The sequence below is a fragment of the Porites lutea genome, chromosome 2, assembly GCF_958299795.1.
Source record: "Porites lutea chromosome 2, jaPorLute2.1, whole genome shotgun sequence".
NCBI lineage: Eukaryota > Metazoa > Cnidaria > Anthozoa > Scleractinia > Poritidae > Porites > Porites lutea.
In genome coordinates this window covers 40,262,453-40,282,530 of record NC_133202.1, presented here as the reverse complement: position 1 = coordinate 40,282,530, position 20,078 = coordinate 40,262,453, and the positions used below count along the sequence as shown (strand labels likewise).

The window sequence follows — 20,078 nt, the reverse complement described above, 5'->3', positions numbered from 1 at the left end:
AGATTGTACTTGACTAAGTTTAACAGCAACCACTCTCGTTCCTTAGTCAGAAACAAAAAGCACGTCACACGGCTTTAACTGCTCGCAGCTACCTATTCCCTTTCAGTTTGTAAAAGATCGTTGGTCGTTGGTATTAAAAGGCCGATGGAAACCTTTGAAAACCAGGCTTTTGGTCATGTTAGATTTAATATTAATATTCTCTGGATAAAGTCACAAAAAGGCAAAGGATATATTTTTTAAATACAGTGGAACTTAAAATACAGTGGGCTAGAGACACTCTCTGTTTACTCCCGTCTTTCTTGTACCTCTCTGCAAACTTTACAGTTTACTTGAAAAAAAAAAATTAAGAGAAAGCTTGCAATTTAAGATGGCACAGGCAATCCTTTCAAGTTACTGCACACACCTGTTACAATGTATTCTCTGCCCAGATCAACCCTCCACCATGGGTTCATTTCTTTCTTAGTATGCGTGCACGTCTTATGACTATAGTAGATTGAATAGTTTTCATCGACAGCTCTGCTACTGAAACCATTGTAATCAGTACTTGATTGTTCCGTTTTCTTCTTGAAGGCAAGATCTGAAAAGAATACAAATATTCGTCTTGTTTGTATGGACAGTTGGCTGTGTTTATGTTTGTAAAATTGTCCTTCGTACTGAATTATGATTAAATATATTTTAGCTAATCTGCGAATGTGCGCGGCTTTTAGGTTCTCCTTAAGCAAAGTATGCTAATAGTGAACTTTCGCCGAAGTGATTCACGCGAAAAAAGCACGTTATTGGCGAATTAAGAAATCGCGCTCTTGACCCCGTAAGGTCTTGTTGCGTTAAAAATACATGCAACTTACTTCTGGCAAACTTGCTACAAATGCTCACAATTTCCTCATCCACCACCTCAAACCGCTGATCCAGCCTTGCTTGGTCAAAATATCCGCACTTGTCCAGTTTGACATATGGATCGCCTGTTGGGTAGAGAGGGGCGGTTGTGAATTTAAAATACATGCCGTATTTACTCGATTAAACGCCGCCGTCTATTAAATGCCACAGATGGTGGCAAAACGCCGTATCCAATCAGTGGAGTGCGGCGTTTTGTCGAGGAACGTGAGAAAAAAACTTGGTACAGCTTGGTAATCTACACCATTCAGTCAACTGCGATTCTATCTCAGCAAAGAAGCGTGGAACTTTAAAATATCTTTCCTTGGTACATAATATGTACATGACCTATCGAAATTGTGGTCAATGATTTAAGAAATGTGATTCTGAAATAAACGCCGCATCGGAAAAGTTAAAAATATTAACGCTGCGGCCTTTAATCGAATAAATACGGTATTGTAATGAATGGTTTCATCCACCCTCATGCAGAGTTCCGCCAGCACTACGCCTTTGGCAGCCATTTGTACAGATAAGTGGAGAGATCGCCTTGGTATGTCTCTCAAACCATGATGAACAGTATCAAAAAATAACGGATTCCGAACTCTAAGCAAATTTATTGAATGTCACACCACCTTCATCAACAGCATATGCTCCTCGTGTTCGGCAATTCGTAGACTAAAAGGCCCAGTCTAGTCTTCTGTGAAATGATTGAAGGCACCTATCCCGCCCAATTATACTGAGGAGGTATTTCAACTCAAAATATACGGCCTTAATATATCTCCGTATAAAGCTTTACAAGCAATGTGGAGCATGTTGAATCAACAGTTATTGACATACCACCCTGAAATGTTATAAATGTCAGTAAACTTACTTGGTATAAAGCTGAATAAGAGATGTTCCTTTTGTATGGAGCTATCGCTATTTTCACATTTGCTGCTCAGGACTATTTCGTCATTGTTGGCCGGGATCATTCTCTAAAGAAAACAAGCGTTGAATATTGGCAATTCTTTTAGGCTTTTAATGGATACTGGAGGATATATTTTTCGATTTAAGTAAAACTTTTGAAACCCCAAAGAAAGCAATTATAAAACATTTTTTGCGTATCAGTATCTACCAGAGCACAGAAAATTTTAGCGAGGACGAAACAGGCGAATCACCGACAGTAAGAGAAAACACAAAAAATAAGTTAAGAAAAAAACATTCGTTCGTATTTCAAAACTGCTAAGTAAATGGCCAACACAGTGCACCGAGGTGTTATCTGCCTCAGCCTTTGGATTCGAGGAGGCATTATGTCTTCCCCTTCGATCTACATAATACTTCATATTGTATTCAGCCTCGTCCATTAACTGTTTCTTTCCTCTTCAGCTGGCTATTTCAACTCAATACACCATATTACTTACCCCTGATTTAGAATTGATGCATTTCTTGCTGCCCACGTGCTGCAATGATCCTCCAGTTGTGAAACTAAACTGATGGCCGCCACATGACGAGTACAAACCAAGGGCAACACCATCAGCAACTGTTCCTGCTGGCCGCACACATTTTCCGCTCTTTGTATGCTTCAAATTGCCATTCTCCAATTTAAACTCTAGCCTAGTAACAGAAAATCAGTCAAATCTCCAGAAGGTTAATTAGGATTCAGTGAAACTGTGGGGTAGTGTCTGTTACCTGCTCAAGCTGCATCCACTATGAATGAGCAACTTGGCACCCTCTGACACACTGTCTCCTCCCCCCTGTGGATGGATGCATTTCAAAGAACCAAGATGGACCATAGAGCCCGGCCCAGCCAGGCTGGTTGAACCTAATGGGAAAAAAATTGACGATTTTATTAGCAAATGAGTTCTGCAGAGATACCGCAGTGGTGATAGCAGACGCCGAGTTCCGGCATCTAGGGCATGTATGGCCAACGCAGTCAAACGTTTATAACGTCTTTTTCATTATTGATTGGTATTTCAGGTCAGTAAGTGAAAAATGGGTAAGTATTTTTAAAACAATTAACCAGCGAAACTTTATTTTTATTTTTTCTCAAATTACTGAACTCTTTTCCTTGAAAACTCGGTGGTCCTGACACCAGTTTCTGTGTTTTCAGACACTTAGACCGTTTTTAAGAAAACTTTCAAAAAATTCAGTGAATTAACGGCGTATTGGTAACTTCTTAAACTCTCACCAAGTAAAGTAAAAACCTTAGCTTTGAGTTTTTACTTAGCATTCGCAAATTTGTCTCGCCTGACCACGGTGTTGGCGTTGGGTTTAGCTCTCTTTTTCGCTCCAAAATGGAAGGTTTTCTTCCTGGCCTCAACAACCAACACTTCCGAATTCCAATTCGATCTAGAACGGTTAAGCACTTTCAAGCGGGTTCTTTAAGGCTCTAAGAGCAGGGACACCCAACGAGAACATAGTTCAAAACCACTTAAAACATAGCATTGTTAAACGTATTTTAATATTTAAACGATAGATATAGGCGTATTTTTATCCCCTAAAAATTTTTTATCTGTTCGGATTTCCTAGCTGAAAGTCTAGTGATCGAAAATTATAGGGATCAAAACTTATCTTTTCGAAAATGTCAGCCAGAAAAAAGGCTCCCGAAAATTCTAGGTGACCTTTTTAGGGTAAATATCCGTTAAAAATGGTCAGTTATACCATTTTTTAGATGTTCGAAAATCGTAGGAGAGGCAGGCAAGCAAGAAATTTTACAAAAAATGTTCCGAAAATTCTAGATCTCAAATCGTCTTCCGAACAGATATTTTCCGAAAATGACGTTGGGTGTTCCTGTAAGAGCCTCTTGGTAAACAAATTGTAGTGTCAACATTGTGTCTTCCAATGGTACAACTCACCCACAGTCCAGCACATATCGGCTCGTCTTCGCTTGATCGACCTAACCGCCAGGTCACACTCAAAATTCTGATCATCTTGTCTCGGTTCGCACTTGCTTTGAATCAGCTGTGAACCCTTGGATGCTCCGTTTGTATCGATACAAAGCTTTGACCAAGTATTCTATGGGACAAAATAGCGCACTTCCTAGCATCAATATCCCGCCGGATGCCATAAATAGAAGTGATGAGAACCTCTTACATGAGGCATTTCATAACGTAAAAATCATTTTGCGTATCCCTTTCACATTTTCATCCTAACCTGGACAGTAAGTTTTTTTATTATCTTTTTCTGGCCAGCCTAACGGAAATTAAGTCTTAATCATTTTTAAAAGCTCAGGCGATCTGTCCAAGAAAAGATGACATGGTAAAAACAAATTTTCTCGATATGGCGATTAGACTTCTCCACTACGAGCATCTTGATCACCATACCGTGCGCTCACAACTTTGCTATACCTCACACCATGTAAAACGTGTGTCTCATATGAACTCCATGAATGGTCATGTCCTCCTGTAACCAGTTACAGGTGTTCAGATTGTGGGGAAGACGCAGAGAGACGACAAGCAAAATTGGCAAAGAGGTGGTGCACTCCACTATCTGAACGCCTGGAACATGCTACCCCTCCTGGGTCTCTGTAGTTTATTGGATACAGCATCCGCCGGGTTTACGGAAGTCATAGGTTCTAATCCCGTCGAGGACGCAGGCTTTTTTCTTCGACCCACGTTCGTGGCATGTCGATTATTAATTAAACTCAAAAGAACGATTATGCATTTAATACTTTGCTATTTTTTAAATAATTCACGCCCCTGAGCCCAAATTCATTTGAAAGACTTTATTCAGGAATGCGGCGTCAGCTAGTCACCGTCCATGTTACATGTATGTATTCGCTTGTGATGTTAAATAGGGCAGTCTTACCATAATTTGTCCTTTCAAAGTGTAAGCCCAGTTCTGTCTCTCGTCAGTATCATTGCATCCTGTTACTCTAATCTTTGCACCATCTGTCTTGGAGTCCACAAAAAGGCAAGGTCCTCGTATGTCATCAGTTGCCGACTGCTGATTCTCGATCAAGAAGTATTCTGAGCCGAAAAAATTTCGATGTCAGCAATTTCACTTCAAAGCTTATCATTGTTCTTCGTACCTATACGTCCAATTCTAGTTCTTGTGATCAAATGTATTCGCAGGCTTCTACTTTCGTTACCTTATAGGTTTTGAAACCACACACAAAAGTGGTTAATGGTTCAAGTTATCAGTAATAATTAGCATCAAGTCACAACGTATAGCCTGCAGGGCAGGTGTCAAAACGGGTGGGGAAGGAGAGGAAAAGGGAGGGGGACTGAAGAGAAAGGAAAAGGGACGCCACTTATGGTCCCTTTTCCCTTTCTCTTTTATCGCCCCTCCCCCTCCCCTTTTTACACCTGCGACGCAGGCTAAGTAACGTCATACAACTTTTTCGTGTACTATCATCTGTCGATCACTGTTTGCACAAGTTATATCGTGCAAAGCAAACCTGCAACTGACGTACAGTTGTCGCAGGTATGATTTACACTCTCCGATTCGAGTTGTAGGCTTAGCGTAATCACAGCCAATTCCATTAAAGTTGGACGTCTAAAGTGGTCTTTCAGACCCTTTTCTTTTCATCAGTGAATCGTCATAAGCTTTCCATTCTTTTTCCCTCGAGACCTTTAGAAAATAAAATTATTTCTTGAGGGATCAGTATATAACATTGTATTACACCATCGCTTTAGAGGATAAGAGCGTACCTGACATTTCAAAGTCAGCGAATGGATTAGGATTGTCATAGTAGTTCTCTGCAGTACTCGTGGCGCCTTTTTTGTTCATCTTATCTTTGTACCATTCTGTAGATTTGTCGGCCCCAAACCTGATACTGCCTACAGGATCGTTCAAGTTGAAGCCAATGGCAAGATAGAGGCGTTTTCCAAATATGGTTAAGTCAATAGCGGCATTGAAAATTAGGTTTTTAAAGCCGCCGCTTGCGTAAACGTCCAGACCAAATTCGAATTTGATGCTGTAGGGCAACAAAACAAACGTTACAGTTGGTACCAGGCTATTGAATCTTGAGGACACATGCAGTGCCCCAGGGAAGTGCCATGGGGATTGTTTCGTTTCTCGAAACTGATATTCTGGGATGTTATGTTTAGGAAGAAGGATTGGCACTGATGGTCAGCGCACAGCCTTCTGTGCGAGTTGTCCCGAGTTCACGTCGATCCCAGGAGTGAACTCAAGTCCTTGTTCCGAATTCATCCCTTCTTTAAAAGGAAAAGTTTTAAGTACCGTTAGATTCAAATCCCATGGGAGACTATGATTTCATATTTATCGCAGGATAATTACATGACATTTTAACCATAGTTACACACCAACTATAAATACTTTTTGTCATCCCTGAATTGCCAAGTCACAAGAAAGATAATCAATTTAAACAAAGAAAGAGACAGATAACGACCTTCATCAGTAAAACATGGAACGCGAACGGTGGCTGAAAAAAAATAACTCATCGATCGAGGCGGTGGTAACGATTATTTAGGAACCATAAGAGTTACCTGTGGATTCTAAACAAAGCAGTGAGGATAAAGTTTATTGCCTTGCCAACCCAGCGCGTCGCGGTCTCCACTACTTTAAGGAAACCAATAGCCACATCCAAAACATTACACAGACCCTTTCCGATAAACTCCACGGCTCTGCATGTTCCTTCACAAAGGTGAGATACGGCTGAAGGGCAAGGCAGAACAAACACAAGTGTTATACTTTGACTGCGCACAATATTTCAGGCTCACATACATAAGCTAGGCACTGTTTGCACTACTTACATGTTCAAAACATGCTTAAAATTCAGTTCAACCAAGCAGGGCTTCTTGAATATGCACTGATATAGCAAGATCGAATTCTTATTTATTATACAGTTTTGCAGAAACTAGTCTCAGTCAAATAGTTCTTAACAACACGAAGGTAGACGTTTTGCTAAAAAGAGGAAATCAGCCCAGTTGCAGTTACTATGAATCTTATTCTTTGACATAAGAACGTGGTGAATTCACTTATACTGACCACTGCAGCCTCCTCCAACAAGACCTTCGCAAATAATTTTGCTAATAAACCGACGTCGACGAATGTGTAAAGCAAAGTTTTCATCGCGCATGTCTTGCAATTCTCTTCTCTTTCTCCATCCCTTAAAGAATTTCTTGATAGCTTTACCAACCTAAAAATTATAATCAGTGGTGTTTAAGCAACAAAAAAACAATCAACTGCAATCCAGTTCCCGAGTCGCTATCCAACTAAATGCCTCTCCCTGGGTGTCCATGAAACCCGGCCCTCTTTTGCCTAAGATGCCCTTTATCACCTCAGTAAGCGCTTCGACCCCTACACCCCAACCATTAAAGACGTTAGGTCTGCCCTTGGGCATGGTTTGGTTTTTACCACTGCAGGGAGAGTCTGTACTCTTGAAAATCAATTTAGAATGTAAGCTTACCGGAGCTAATGCTTTGCCGATCTTATTAAAAGTCTTCTTGATCCACTTTCCTACAAATACATTCTAAGGTTAGCTAAAATAAAATACCGTATTACAAACATGCCAGATAACATTGTGCCACGCAAAATTCTAATACTGCACATTACGCAAGAAAAAAAAAAGGACAAGAATTTTATCAACGGTCATATTCTTCTTGATGAATTAGTCCCTAGATAGCCACACGCTTCCCATGGAATGAAATTTATTCATATATCTCATGTTCATTTCTAACACCCCAAAATAAAAATCAATAAAACCGTTTGAGTGCTGAGCGCTGGCATGGTCCGCGTTAGTGTAACATTGAAGAATTCATATTTTTGTGCTAATAGTAAATGTCAGATATCGTGAGATAAGGGCATCAAATTCTAGATCTTGAATTAATTCTAGACTTCGGGTGGGTTTTAGCACTGATTGATCGTACTTTTGCTTAAATCCAAAGTTAACTCAAATTTGCATCACGCAACAACCTACACGTACGGAAGTAAGACGCTACATTAATTAGAGAGCTTTAGATTCTAAGACGAGGACGACTACGAGTACGAGATTTTCTCAATAGTAAGTAGTGCTTGCGCGTGAGCAAGCGTCATTTTGGCGGGAAAACGTGGTAGCCGTTGTCATTCCACTACGACTTTTAGCGAGAGTGTCGTAGTGGCTAGAACAAGTTATCAAATGTTAGAAGTTTTAGCATTTTGCAATCGGGAGAGGTCTTAACTTCCTTCAATAACGATAACTGTTCTAACTTATCTGGTGAAAAAAAGAAACAATGAAGAATTCCGGGGTGTATATTTTTTGACAATAGGCGAAAAAACTTTAAATGAAATCTCGTCCTCGTAGTCGTTCTCGTCCTCGAATCTAAAGCTCTCTATTACCTGCAGCATTGACGACGCCACCAATCCATTTGCCCACTTTGTCCAAAAATCCCTTGCAATTTCGCTCGGCTTGTTTACATTTCAGGTCTTTACACCTGTCACACTTAAGAGACATCTTTCTTTTACACTCAGCCTTTTTCGCAATGACGTCATTTCTTGCATCCCGGAGTTTCTTTTCCGCAGCATCAAAAGCTGCTCTTACAGCTTTGGCGGCCTCGTCCAGAGCCTAAGATTGTAGAGTGGCAAAAAGCAGAATGATGGTTTATTGACTTTATTGGTTCCTGATGAATAAACCTGAACTTGTTCTGGTGATTGTGTAGCTTCTTTAGAAATAGGAGCCTTATTGTTCGGCTACAATAGGCAAGTTTCGTATTCCCCAACGGACCTGGGACGAGCATAATTGCCAGGCTAATGCGGCTCAACTTCTTGGCAAAGACACAAAACATACATAGGCAAATTGTGGCTGAGTCGTTGGAAAACGATACAAATCATGAAAATAATAAGATTTCAAGGCTCAAACTTTACCAGTACTTTGAACGGATATCTGTTTCAAACAGCAAAACTGTGGAAAGAGCTGGTCGAACTAACAGAGACATGGAAACAGCCACGACTGAAGCCAAAAGAAGAAGTAAACTTCAGCTTGAAAATGGTAAGTTAACCTTATGTTTAAAAGTCAATATTCGATTCCCTTTTATTTTCAAACTTCTTATTATCCTGTTTTACTCGTGTGTATATCTGTAAAATGGATTAGTATTATCATCTGTATAATAAGGCTGTATTCAACTTCTAATCGAGTGAAATGTGCATACGTCGATCGTTTTTCTACATGTAGCTGAATGTTTTTATAGGCAATGTAAGCTAAATGTGTAAATAAACTTATACCTTTCAAATCGCCTTTGTCCATTCCGATTTAACTTCCTTGCAGTGCAAGGAATCTATGCAGAACTTCAGCCCCGTCGTGATAGATATTAGGCTGATTTAGCAACAGAACAGGAACGTTAGTTGACGACTGCGCGCGCAAATCAAACAACTGGCTTGACCAATGGCAGAGCGGCAAATTGGGCACCGGAAGTCGAGTTTCGTCCTTTTCGTGCGCTTTCCCGTCGTCGAATGACGTTCTCGTTCTGCTGCTAAAGCAACCTATTTTTCCACCGAACGTGCTTGTTCGGTTTATTTCAAAAACACAAGATTTTTCATCCGCTCCGTTAGAAAATGTCAACTGAAAAATAGTTGTTAATGATATATGAAATAAATCATATATGAACTGCGGAAATGAAAAGAGAATGAAGAAATGATCGTAGCAGTGAAAGCAATTTATGCAATTGCGTAAAGAAGCCTGAAAACAAAAAATTCAGGACTTCAACGGGGTTTGAACCCGTGACCTTTCGATTACCGGTGCGATGCTCTACCAACTGAGCTAAGTCAGCTGAGAAATGATCGTCGCAGTGAACGCAATTTGTGCAATTCGTAAAGAAGCCTGAAAAAAAATTCGGGACTTCAAGTCCTGATTTTTTTTTTCTTCATTCTCATTTCATTTCCGCAGTTCATATATGATTTATTTCATATATCATTAACACTCAGTTCTTTCACGGGAACATATCAAACCACAATTGATCATGACCTGCTCCCAACGTCCGTGACTTCATAGCTCAGTTGGTAGAGCATCGCACCAAAAATCGCGAGGTCACGGGTTCAAGCCCCGTTTAAGTCCTGAATCTTTTTTCAGGCTTCTTTACGCAATTGCATAAATTGCGTTCACTGCGACGATCATTTCTTCATTCTCATTGAAAAGTAATTGTTTTACTTAATTGCATTTTTCGATAACTACCACACTTCAATGAACGCTTACTTAAAGAAGTTATAACGATCACTGAAAATGGACATTAAAATGGCTTCAGGGTTTTACCACGTTTTGACGATTTTGAGACCATCTCCGCATTTTTATTGAACTCGCTCACCAACCCACTCTTCCGGAAAATTCCTGGTTTCGCTCGTTGTTTTTCTCGGTGACGAAGAGCTGGTCTTCCTTTTGCTGTACGTAGCAATGATTTCTTAAGCCTATAAGTATGTTTGGAGCCCATCTAAACATTAACCTTTAAGATTTTCCTCAATTTCTGGTAACTCAGCAGCAGTTTTCTCATGTTTGTTTGTCTTCTTGCCAAGAAGTTACTCCCATTAGCCTCGCTTTCGCGCGAAAACAAGCACTCGCCCTAGACCGCCCAGGAATACGAAACTTGCCTATTGATAGAAATGACTGTTTTGAGCTTCATGTTATATATCTAATACTAGATAGAGTGTTCCATTAGGTTATCGGGACATCTGGAAGTGGGTTAAAAATAAACGAGGAAAAAATTTGATTTAAACCTATTTGGCCAAACATCTTCAGGAAAATAATTAATATATCCTGTGATATAATTTATATGCTTTGTGCAAATTATAAATTAGAGCAATTACGCCAAAAAACAAACAAACATCCTCCTCTTGGGGGGAAGAAAGAAGAGTGATTTTTTTCCATTTTGACTGCAAACATGAAATTTTAAGTGATTTTCTTACTTTGTTGATACCGCTGAGGTCCACGGTTACTCTGACATAGAAGTTAGCACTGAACCCTGTTAAGCTGTAACCAGCTGTCAGATACAGTTCAGCTTTGATGAGGTTTAAGAAGTTTCCTTGAATCAACAGTTCTATGTGGCTCATGGTCAGGTTCAAGCGGACGTACGTTGAGATTCCCAGTAGTTTGGTGTACCCCTCTATATATGCCTATAAAAAAAGGAATAATCCACAACAATATATTTAAGCAAAAACTGGAGGAAGCGTGGCCGAGGGACTTGTAATCTGGAGGCTCCGATTTCAAGTCCCTTCCCCTGACCCCAAGCTGGATTTGTTCTAGGCAGTCTCGTGTTCATATATCCATAGCCACGCTTGTGAAATAGCCAACTGGTTCGCCTCCCACCAGTTAGGATTCTTAACCATGTAATGTTCCATATGAATGATTTGTTTCGTAAGGAGAGCCGAGAGAAAATTAAGTATTTAAATTTCAGTCCTTCAGTTAGCTTGCAAATAATTAAGAAAAAGATACTGTCGCAGCACGCAGCAAGCTGTACCATCATGTATAGTTTAACAGAGACTGTCACACCTGTTATTTATTTATACGTGTCATTTCGAACGTCTTTCACTCGTTACATTGAACTTTTAGGTAGGGGACTGTCCTGGTAATGCGTAAAGGGAAGGGATGGTACGTTACCTCGTAGTAGAGTGGAGTCTTTCTGGCATCCATATAAAACCAAGGTCCCAAATCCAACTGACTCGGACTACGGGCGATAACAGCAAGGCCCAAGATATTGATTGGATCAGGTTTGAGGTCCACAAAGATTGCCTGCAAAGTAAAACTCTCAACTGATATATCCTGGTTTTGAAGGTCCTAAGAGCAAGTTGAATAGGTAAACTCCATGTAATAGTCGTCTTAAAATCTTTTCAGATGATCAAAACATTTATATGGAATCACCTTTAACACGATGCACTACTGTCCCGGCGATCGGACATCTCTGAGAAAACGTCACATAGCATTTCTTTAATTTGTTTAACTAAATTTTACTTCACAGCAATTAACCAAAAGAACTAAATGTTTTTGTTGTTAAGGGGCATCGAAGGACTAAAATACACAGGCGACCCAATCGCAAGAAAAATGGGCAGAAGCAAAAGCTTTTTGTTAAATTGCGGAGTCCAAAAAACACTTACATCGTCATGAGTATGACGCTCGAACTTAAAACCAGCCCTAACATTGCTTAATCTATCAGATAAAAGGTAACTAATAATTGTCAAAGCGAGAACCCAGCAACACATACTTCTGGAACACGCACTCCGTATGCCATGTTATGTTACGTCTGTGAAAGATTATGTGTTCTACATTCCACCTCATGACAAAAAGAAACAAGTAAGTTCGCAAAACTATATTCTGCAGTGTGCTAAGCGTCCTCGGAAAACTTTTGATTGGGGGAAGTGATGGAGCAGCCAGTCCAAATTTCTTCGTTTGCTTAAGCATCCAGCAACTGAATTAAATAGAACTTAAATTAAACTTGAATTAAACTTTTCGTCTTTTATCTTTTTGTGTGAAGGCCTCTAAGGATAATAAAGGCTTGATGGCGAGACAGAAACTAATTGGAAGTAGGTGAATCAGAAGCAAGTAATACTAAGGTTTTTTGTCAAAGAGGAGAGTTTTAGAATCGTCTCATCGGCAGTTGAAACGGCATTTGTTGTCGGAGCAGTTTTTAGGGTGTGGAGGCTGGTGACCATCTCTTTTGAAGTAGGGAGGAGGGGGGGCAAATTTGTCCGTTCTCTCTTATTTTTTTTCTCTCTTTCCTTTTTTTTTTTTGTTTACTGAGATTATTCCAGCAAAAATACTTTTAATATGAAAATGTACATTACAGTGAAACCTTGATATAACGAGGTTCTCGATATAACGAACTTTTTTAACCCCAGAAATAGTAAAATATATAGAAAAGAACCTCGTTATAACGAAAATATTTTGCCAGTCCCTTAGCCGTTAGTTATATCGACGTTCCACTGCACTTAAATTTATTTATTTATTCATTTTCAAAAAGTGGGAAGAGCCTGCCCCTTCCAGCCCATCCCGCTACCCGAGCCCTGTGTTTGCACCAGTCAGGTCTTTTATTCCTGATCTCTTATTTCGGTGGAGTGACTGTAAACTAGCAAGAACAGTTTATAAACATACCACCAGCGAAGTATTCATTACGATTTTATTTTTTTTAATTTTTTTTTTTTTACGATTTACTTGCTTATTGTTAGTATTGGAATAAAAAAGAAAAAAAATGACGCTTTGTTAAAACGAGTCATAGAATAGCTTATACACAAAGACGAATAAAATAACACAATTCTGACAAAACTCATGAAGATAAAGTCTTAACTGTGAAAGATTTGAACCCAGGAGTCATTTCAAAAGTAGGTTGAGTTTGACCGTCCGGGTGAAAGAAGTCCAGAATAGGACTGTTGCTGTTGACAGTGACTGACGTTTCGACTACCTGTGGGGTAGTCATCTTCAGAGTCAAAGGTGTTTCGATATAGTTTTTCAGGGGCCATACCGATATTTTTCAATGCTTTAAAAGTGATTTTATCCTTGTCTCATTGCATAAAATTTTCACCAATGATTGATTATAGTGCGCATTATTTTGGAAAAATTAACATAACGTCAAAGCAGTGAATGTTGTAGCGCCGATTTTTGACAGGTTCCTAGGATAGTTTTTTCTTGAAATTTTAAGATGTTGCAGTGAATAAACCTCAATGAACGTTTCAGACCTTATTACATACATTATGAAGATTATGTGAAGAGATTTTTAAAAAATTCCTTCGAGTCGTTTCAGAGATATACAAAGAAGCGCTTAAAGTCCAAATTTTGAATGAAGTTGCACTTAGACAGGTGGTGAGAAAACTGGCTAGTTTTTAAGATCGTAAGAACGAAAATCCACCAAAATTTCCTAGCATCAAAATATGACATTAACCAGCATTCTAACGCTACTTAAGAATAATTTGAGCCATTTATAACGTTTTTATTAAATAACCTATCACGGCTGTTGAAAATTTAAGGTTTGAACCATATTTTCGTTTTAGTCGAATTCAAAGATACAGAATTATTTACTTCTTACGCAGATTGTTTGCTAAACACCAAACTTTAAGTTTCTAGTCTTGGATTTTCAGTAGTTGGTCTAGATCACACAACATTCGGCTTTTATCAATTTCGAAGTTTTTTGTTTATCGTTGTCATGGTAATATCGATTTTACTTAAAACTACATTTTCACAAATTTCAATCCATAGCCAATTACTAGAAAAAATTTTACAGCGATCGGACAAGGAAAAAACACTTTTTAAGGCGATTAAAAAATATCGGTATGGCCTCTGAAAAACTGTATCGAAACACCTTAAGTTATCTCACCTCATCCGACAATTTAAGATGCGCAAATATTGACCATCCGAATATGTTGAGTCTTCCTTTCATGGTAAATCCCTTCAGAATGTACGGCCCACCCGCGATACGAAGATCGATGGCATCTGTAGCGTACGAAACCTAAAACAACCAAATTTGTTATAACGTTTCTAAATGTTCAAAACTTGAGTTATGTCCAAAAATGCAGAAAGATTCATACCCTTATGACAGACATCACGAAATGTCAGCCATCCCTAATCCTCACCGAAACGCAAGCAATAGACCTTTTTATTGATACAGCGGCCCGTATATTGAATTAATTTCATTTAAGGAGTATTATGGGATGCCCAGGGAGCATGAGCACTATCCGTTGTACTCGCTTAGTATTAGAAATATGGTCTTTCTCTGTATATTTCTCAGGAAGAAGGCGATCATTATTACATCCTAACACGGCACAACGATCTTTTTTCCCATTACAATCTTCAACAGGCGCTCGTAAATACTTAACGGAATGTACTCATGCCCCCCCCTGGACATCCCATAATACTCCTTAAATCTACCTTATTCAATATGGCCGCCGTATCGGTAAAAAGGTCTATTCTAGCAAACATGAAGTCATAAGGGAATTCCGTACAAATAACTGTGCGCACTAGTGAAAACCAACCGAAGTCCGAGTTATGTGCATTTCTGTTACCCACGAATGTAAAGGGATTTGAATAAAGTCGGCAACTTTACTTAACTGGTGTCCTTATTCTTCCCTGTGTGGTTGCCTCGCTGATTTATTTCCATTTAATGGGTTTTGTTTTATTCGAACCGATTTGTACTCTATATAATTGTTTCCAAAAACCGGTTCCAATAAAACCATTACCAATGGCCCTAGATCGGCTCGGAAACCACACAGGAAAAAAGGAATACGCAACAAAAGTGAGGTTAGCTGAATTTTTTAAAATCCTTTCACATTTGTAGGCTACAGAAATAATCCATGCAAATTCTGTGACGCAAGTTTCGAGCTTCGGGTACCTGTGGTGTTTCTTTCGACCTACTTCGCTGTGTTTGAATATCTAAAGAAATGAACGAAATAATCAAGTGAAGGTACTTACCGAAGCGCCTTCTGGGAATCCCGTCTTTGCTATAGGTTCCGGAAGCTGGAATTTTGCTCCTAGCAGTCTGAAGATCTTCCCAAGAGTAAGTGCGGTGATGTCAACGTAGAAGAACTGAGGTGCTCCTATACCAAAATAACCACTGCCACCAAAACAATGACCCTAACGCAAGAATTCAGAATATTTCACTGTTCACAGCGCAAAAGTAACAGCTCAAACACCAACCTACTGATGAAATAACGCGAAGATCCATGCTCAAAGATGGCATCCATAAATAGCTCTTTTATAATTTTTTAAGAGTAAGATAAGACGAATAGTAAATGCGATTTTTGTCATTGAAATTTTTCCTTTTCTCAAAGCCATTAAGAACTACGCGCATACTACTTGTTTTATCTTTCTCTCTGCCAATGCGAAAAATCACATTGAAGAGGTGGTATTTAAGGCAAATGTCGTCACTAATAAAAGAGTAAGCATGGCTATTTAAGAGCAAGGGTGACTTTCTTAAAATAGCGCGTGAACTATAACCATTTAAATGCAAAGATGCTTATCTAAGAACAAGGTGGTTATTTAGGAGCTATGAGTAAAAATGCGAAACGCAGTTACTTGTAAAGGGAAGTTATAGGTAACAATGAATTGTTTTTATGTATGAATATAAACAAAGTTATCGTTGCGAAATGATACAAATGTGATGGTGATCTTCTGTTTTCAAAGTTATGGTTATCCGTTTCCTTACGATTATCTCATCCTTACCTGATCGTTAAAATCCGCTGCTGTAAGACAATTATATCCGAATTCTATTCTCATTCCAAACTGCACTCCAGTTATGGGTATCGGCGCTCCAACCTTGTACGTTAACCTTTCAAAAAAACACTATCTGTTAAGAATTTTTACAACGTCAAAACAGTGAATGTTGTAGCGCGGATTTTTGACCGGTAGGTAGGATAGGTATGTCTTGAAATTTCAAGGTGTTGCAGTGAATCAATCTTAAGGTGGCTCGACTGGATTTTTTTGAGGGGATACCTCCCAAGTTTGAGCATTAACTACGTCGCCACAAGTAAAGATATGGCAAAGAGATTACCACAACTGTATTATATAAAGATGAAAATTTCTTATGATCTGGGTTTTATTGCAATCGGAAACGCCATAGCAACGTAACGACGCCATTACGCTTTTTATTTATCTTTGTGTTTCTCTGTACCAAGAGTTTTTTTTTAAGAAATCGCTTAAGGGAGTTTGTACCTGCCATAATTGCCTCAATTATGGCAACGTTTAAACAAATTCTATGAGAGCGTTTTCGAGATATTTTGAAACAAAGTTTTAAGCATCATAAAAACAGTGAAACAGCATGCTATCCACACAATTATTGGCTATTTTTTTAAAGAAAATGATAAGCTTTGGAAACACGGCTTCATCTCATAGTGGTTTGATTCCATTGAAAACTGCGTACAAGAAAAGAGGGGAATTGCTCTGGGAGATCGCGAGTAAGAAGAATTTTAGTAACTTGCATTCAGCTGCTTTTGTTACAGTTTTTGCACGTAATTTGGCCCATGCGTACAATTTTCGCATTTTTCAAAAAGCGCTCGATAATTTTTTTTATAAATTTGACAATCCCGAGATCAATTGCCAATAAATATACCCTGCAACTTTCAAGAACATTGAAAACAGGGAAGGCTTTTAAATAGGGCCTCAAATATAACAAATTTCCCCCCCAGGTTTTGTGTTTACAAGTGAGCGTCCTCATTATTCACTGGTATTGTTTCCAAGTTTCATATGCACGTGCACATTTAGCAAAAAGAAATAAATTTGCATCAAAAAGAACTCTCGATTACTTTCGGAAGAAATTCCGGAATATGCTAATAATTGGCTTGTGTCACAGAAAGCATCACGAACATCACGGCTCATCGTGTAGGATGCAATACTTTAATAGTTATCTTACTCGGGTTATAACGTCACAGAAACTCTTACAAAGAGTTGCTGTGATGTTATAAAATATCACTAATTTCTTTACCCGGTTATTAGCATATTCGGGAGATTTAACCGAGGGCCCTTTTTGATGCAAATTCTATCTTTTTGCTAAATGGGCACGTGCATATGAAACGTGGAAACAATACCAGTGAATAATGAGGACGCTCACTTGTAAACACAAAATCTGGGGGGAAAATTGGTTATATTTGAGGCCCTGTTTGAAAGACTTCTCTGTTTTCAATGTTCTTAAAACTTGCAGGATATATTTATAGACGATTGAGGCAATTATGGAAGGTACAAACTCCCTTAAGCGATTTCTTAAAAAAACTCTTGGTACAGAGAAACACAAAGATAAATAAAAAACGTAATGGCGTCGTTACGTTGCCATGGCGACTCCGATTGCAATAAAACCCAGATCATAAGAAATTTTCATTTTTATAAAATACAGTTGTGGTAATCTTTTTTCTATATCTTTACTCATGGCGACGTAGTTAATGGTCAAACTTAGGAGGTATCCCCACCAAAAAATCCAGTCGAGACACCTTAATGAAAGTTTCAGACATAATTATATACATTATGAAGATTATGTGAAGAGATTTTTAAAAATTCGAGTCGTTTCAGAGAGTACAAAGAAGCGCTAAAAGTCCAAATTGTGAATGAAGTTGCACTTAGACATGTACAGGTGTTGAGAAAACGGGTTAGTTTTAAGATCGCAAGAACGAAAATACACCAAAATTCCCTAGCATCAAAATAAGATATTAAGCAGCATTCTGACGCCACTTAAGAATAATTTGAATCATTTACAAATTTTTTATTAAATAACCTATCACGGCTATTGGAAATTTTAGGTTTGAAATATATTTTCGTTTTAGTCGAGTTCAAACATACAGAATTTTTTACTTCTTACGGAGGTTTTTTGCTACACACCAAACTTTTTAAAAGTTCCTAGTGTTGGATTTTCAGTAGCTGGTCTAGATCGCGTAAAAGTAGGCGTTTATCAATTTCAAACAGTCTTGTTTATTGTTGTCATAGTAATATCGGTTTTACTAAAACCTACATTTTGACAAATTTCAATCTATAGTCAATCATTGGTAAAACATTTATAGCGATCAGACAAGGATAAAATCACTTTTAAATCGATTGAAAAATATCGGTATGGCCCCTGAAAAACTATATCGAAACACCTTAACTTAACTATCTTTCAAGGAACCGGGCCCTGGACTTGTACCCTTTTGCCAAACTGTTTTAAGCGCAGTCTAGAAGTAATGAGTTATGAATGCCCCCTATTGTGAGTGGTAAATTGGAAAAGACCGCCACACCAGGGATTAGGTCCCCTACTCTTTATGAACAGTTGGTCGGTTTTTTCACGCTCCAAAAAAAATTTCTAGTACGCAAGGCTTGTGCGATGGGGCTACACTTTATCATACTTATATCAGAAATCTCAAGAGATAATAATCAACATTGTGTTTCTTACCCGAGGAAAATGTTTCCAATGCCAAGGAAGGGTATGAAGAAGGCTTTTCTCCATATTCCACGCATGCCCAGTTTTCCTGAAACTATTTGTTGTAGAAAATCATACTCCAACACACCAAACAAAAACAGTTCACTGTTAGGAGCTCTGATTCCATCACGGTAGATATCGCCATTCACAGGAATCTTGATATCTGCACGGAATCCCAACTTGATGTGTTTAGCTGTCGAATTCCAGTCCGCCTTAATTGAACAAGCAAAAAGAAAAAATATCACTGCATATAGGCCAACGCTCAAGGGTTGTCCGGGGACTTTCCAGATAGAGGGCCGTTGTTCTTTCATGAAGATCGATCGTATTGCAGAAACAAAACTGCTTTTCAGACTTTTCGATTCTATAGACTATCTATAGTAATTCCACTCTTCCTAGCAGTTACACAAAATACGGTCAAAATACGGTCGTGTTGTCACAAATTGCTATGCAAAGTTTTACAAGTTAACCAAGTGAAAATTAAAAATTTGCAACCAGCCGGAGCTGAGTCTACGTTGTATTTTGAATCGTATTAGCCCGTTATGAATTTAAAGGGACTTACACGCTGTTACTTAAGAATTTGTTCATGCTTTGCGTGCGTATATCGAGTTATGGATGCACGCGGGAAGTTTGGAGAGCACGAAAGATGCGTAAGAGTTGCACGAGGCGATAGCCGAGTGCAACTCTAGCTTCTTGAGTGCTCTCCAAACTTCCCAAGTGCATCCATAACTCGATATACGCACAGCTAGAAGCATGAGCAAATTCTTTTATAACATAGCTCGCAAAAATGCTTGCTTTTTGATTAACTGCAAAATTCTCGTAACGCGCTACACAATAACAAACGGTTCTATTGGCTGATTACGAACACGCCACAATCGTCTGGTTTGAATGAAAATGTTCTTTCTGTAAAACTGAGAAAGAAAATTTGCTTCTTTATTCGTTAACGATAAATGGAAACTAAGCAGAAACAAAGGTAAAAGAGTCTCAAAGTTTACCTAAAGTTAAAATACTAACATGTTCGTAAGAAGTCGTGGAGTATGGTTTGGATTTGCTGAAAAGATGTTTACGTTTTGCTCAGCGAAATCCAGAAAACATGTTTTTAGCGAAGACGGCTGGATGATCCTTCTTTAAACTTATATTCATTTACGAGCATTGGCTGGTCATTACGGCTTCTTGAGAAGACCTGGCAGCAGTTGTTTTTGTGAGTAATAAATTTATGTCTTGTTGTGTAATTTGCGTTGTTATTGCGAGAGAAATTTTCCTGCTTCAGTCGGATTGTTCGGAGATAAAAAAAAGTGCGTAACAAAGTTAAAAACAACAATAAAAACGGAAATTTTACCCTTAAATGTTGTTGATGACCAGTTGGTGTCTGTTCTGTTCCCAGTGAATGTCTTTTGGCCAAAATTTGCTGCAGCTGGTCTTCCGACAAATTTGCGAAACGCGCAA

General features: G+C 38.7%; 1 non-coding gene and 1 pseudogene across 1 annotated transcript; one reads left to right on the top strand and one right to left on the bottom strand.

Annotated features, from left to right (window-relative positions):
* Window positions 1-20,078, bottom strand: part of LOC140928612 (uncharacterized) — a 61,183-nt pseudogene that overhangs the window by 27,338 nt on the left and 13,767 nt on the right.
* On the top strand, window positions 9,769-9,841 carry Trnaf-aaa (transfer RNA phenylalanine (anticodon AAA)). Its single transcript has one exon. It is a non-coding gene; the product is annotated as a tRNA-Phe (tRNA).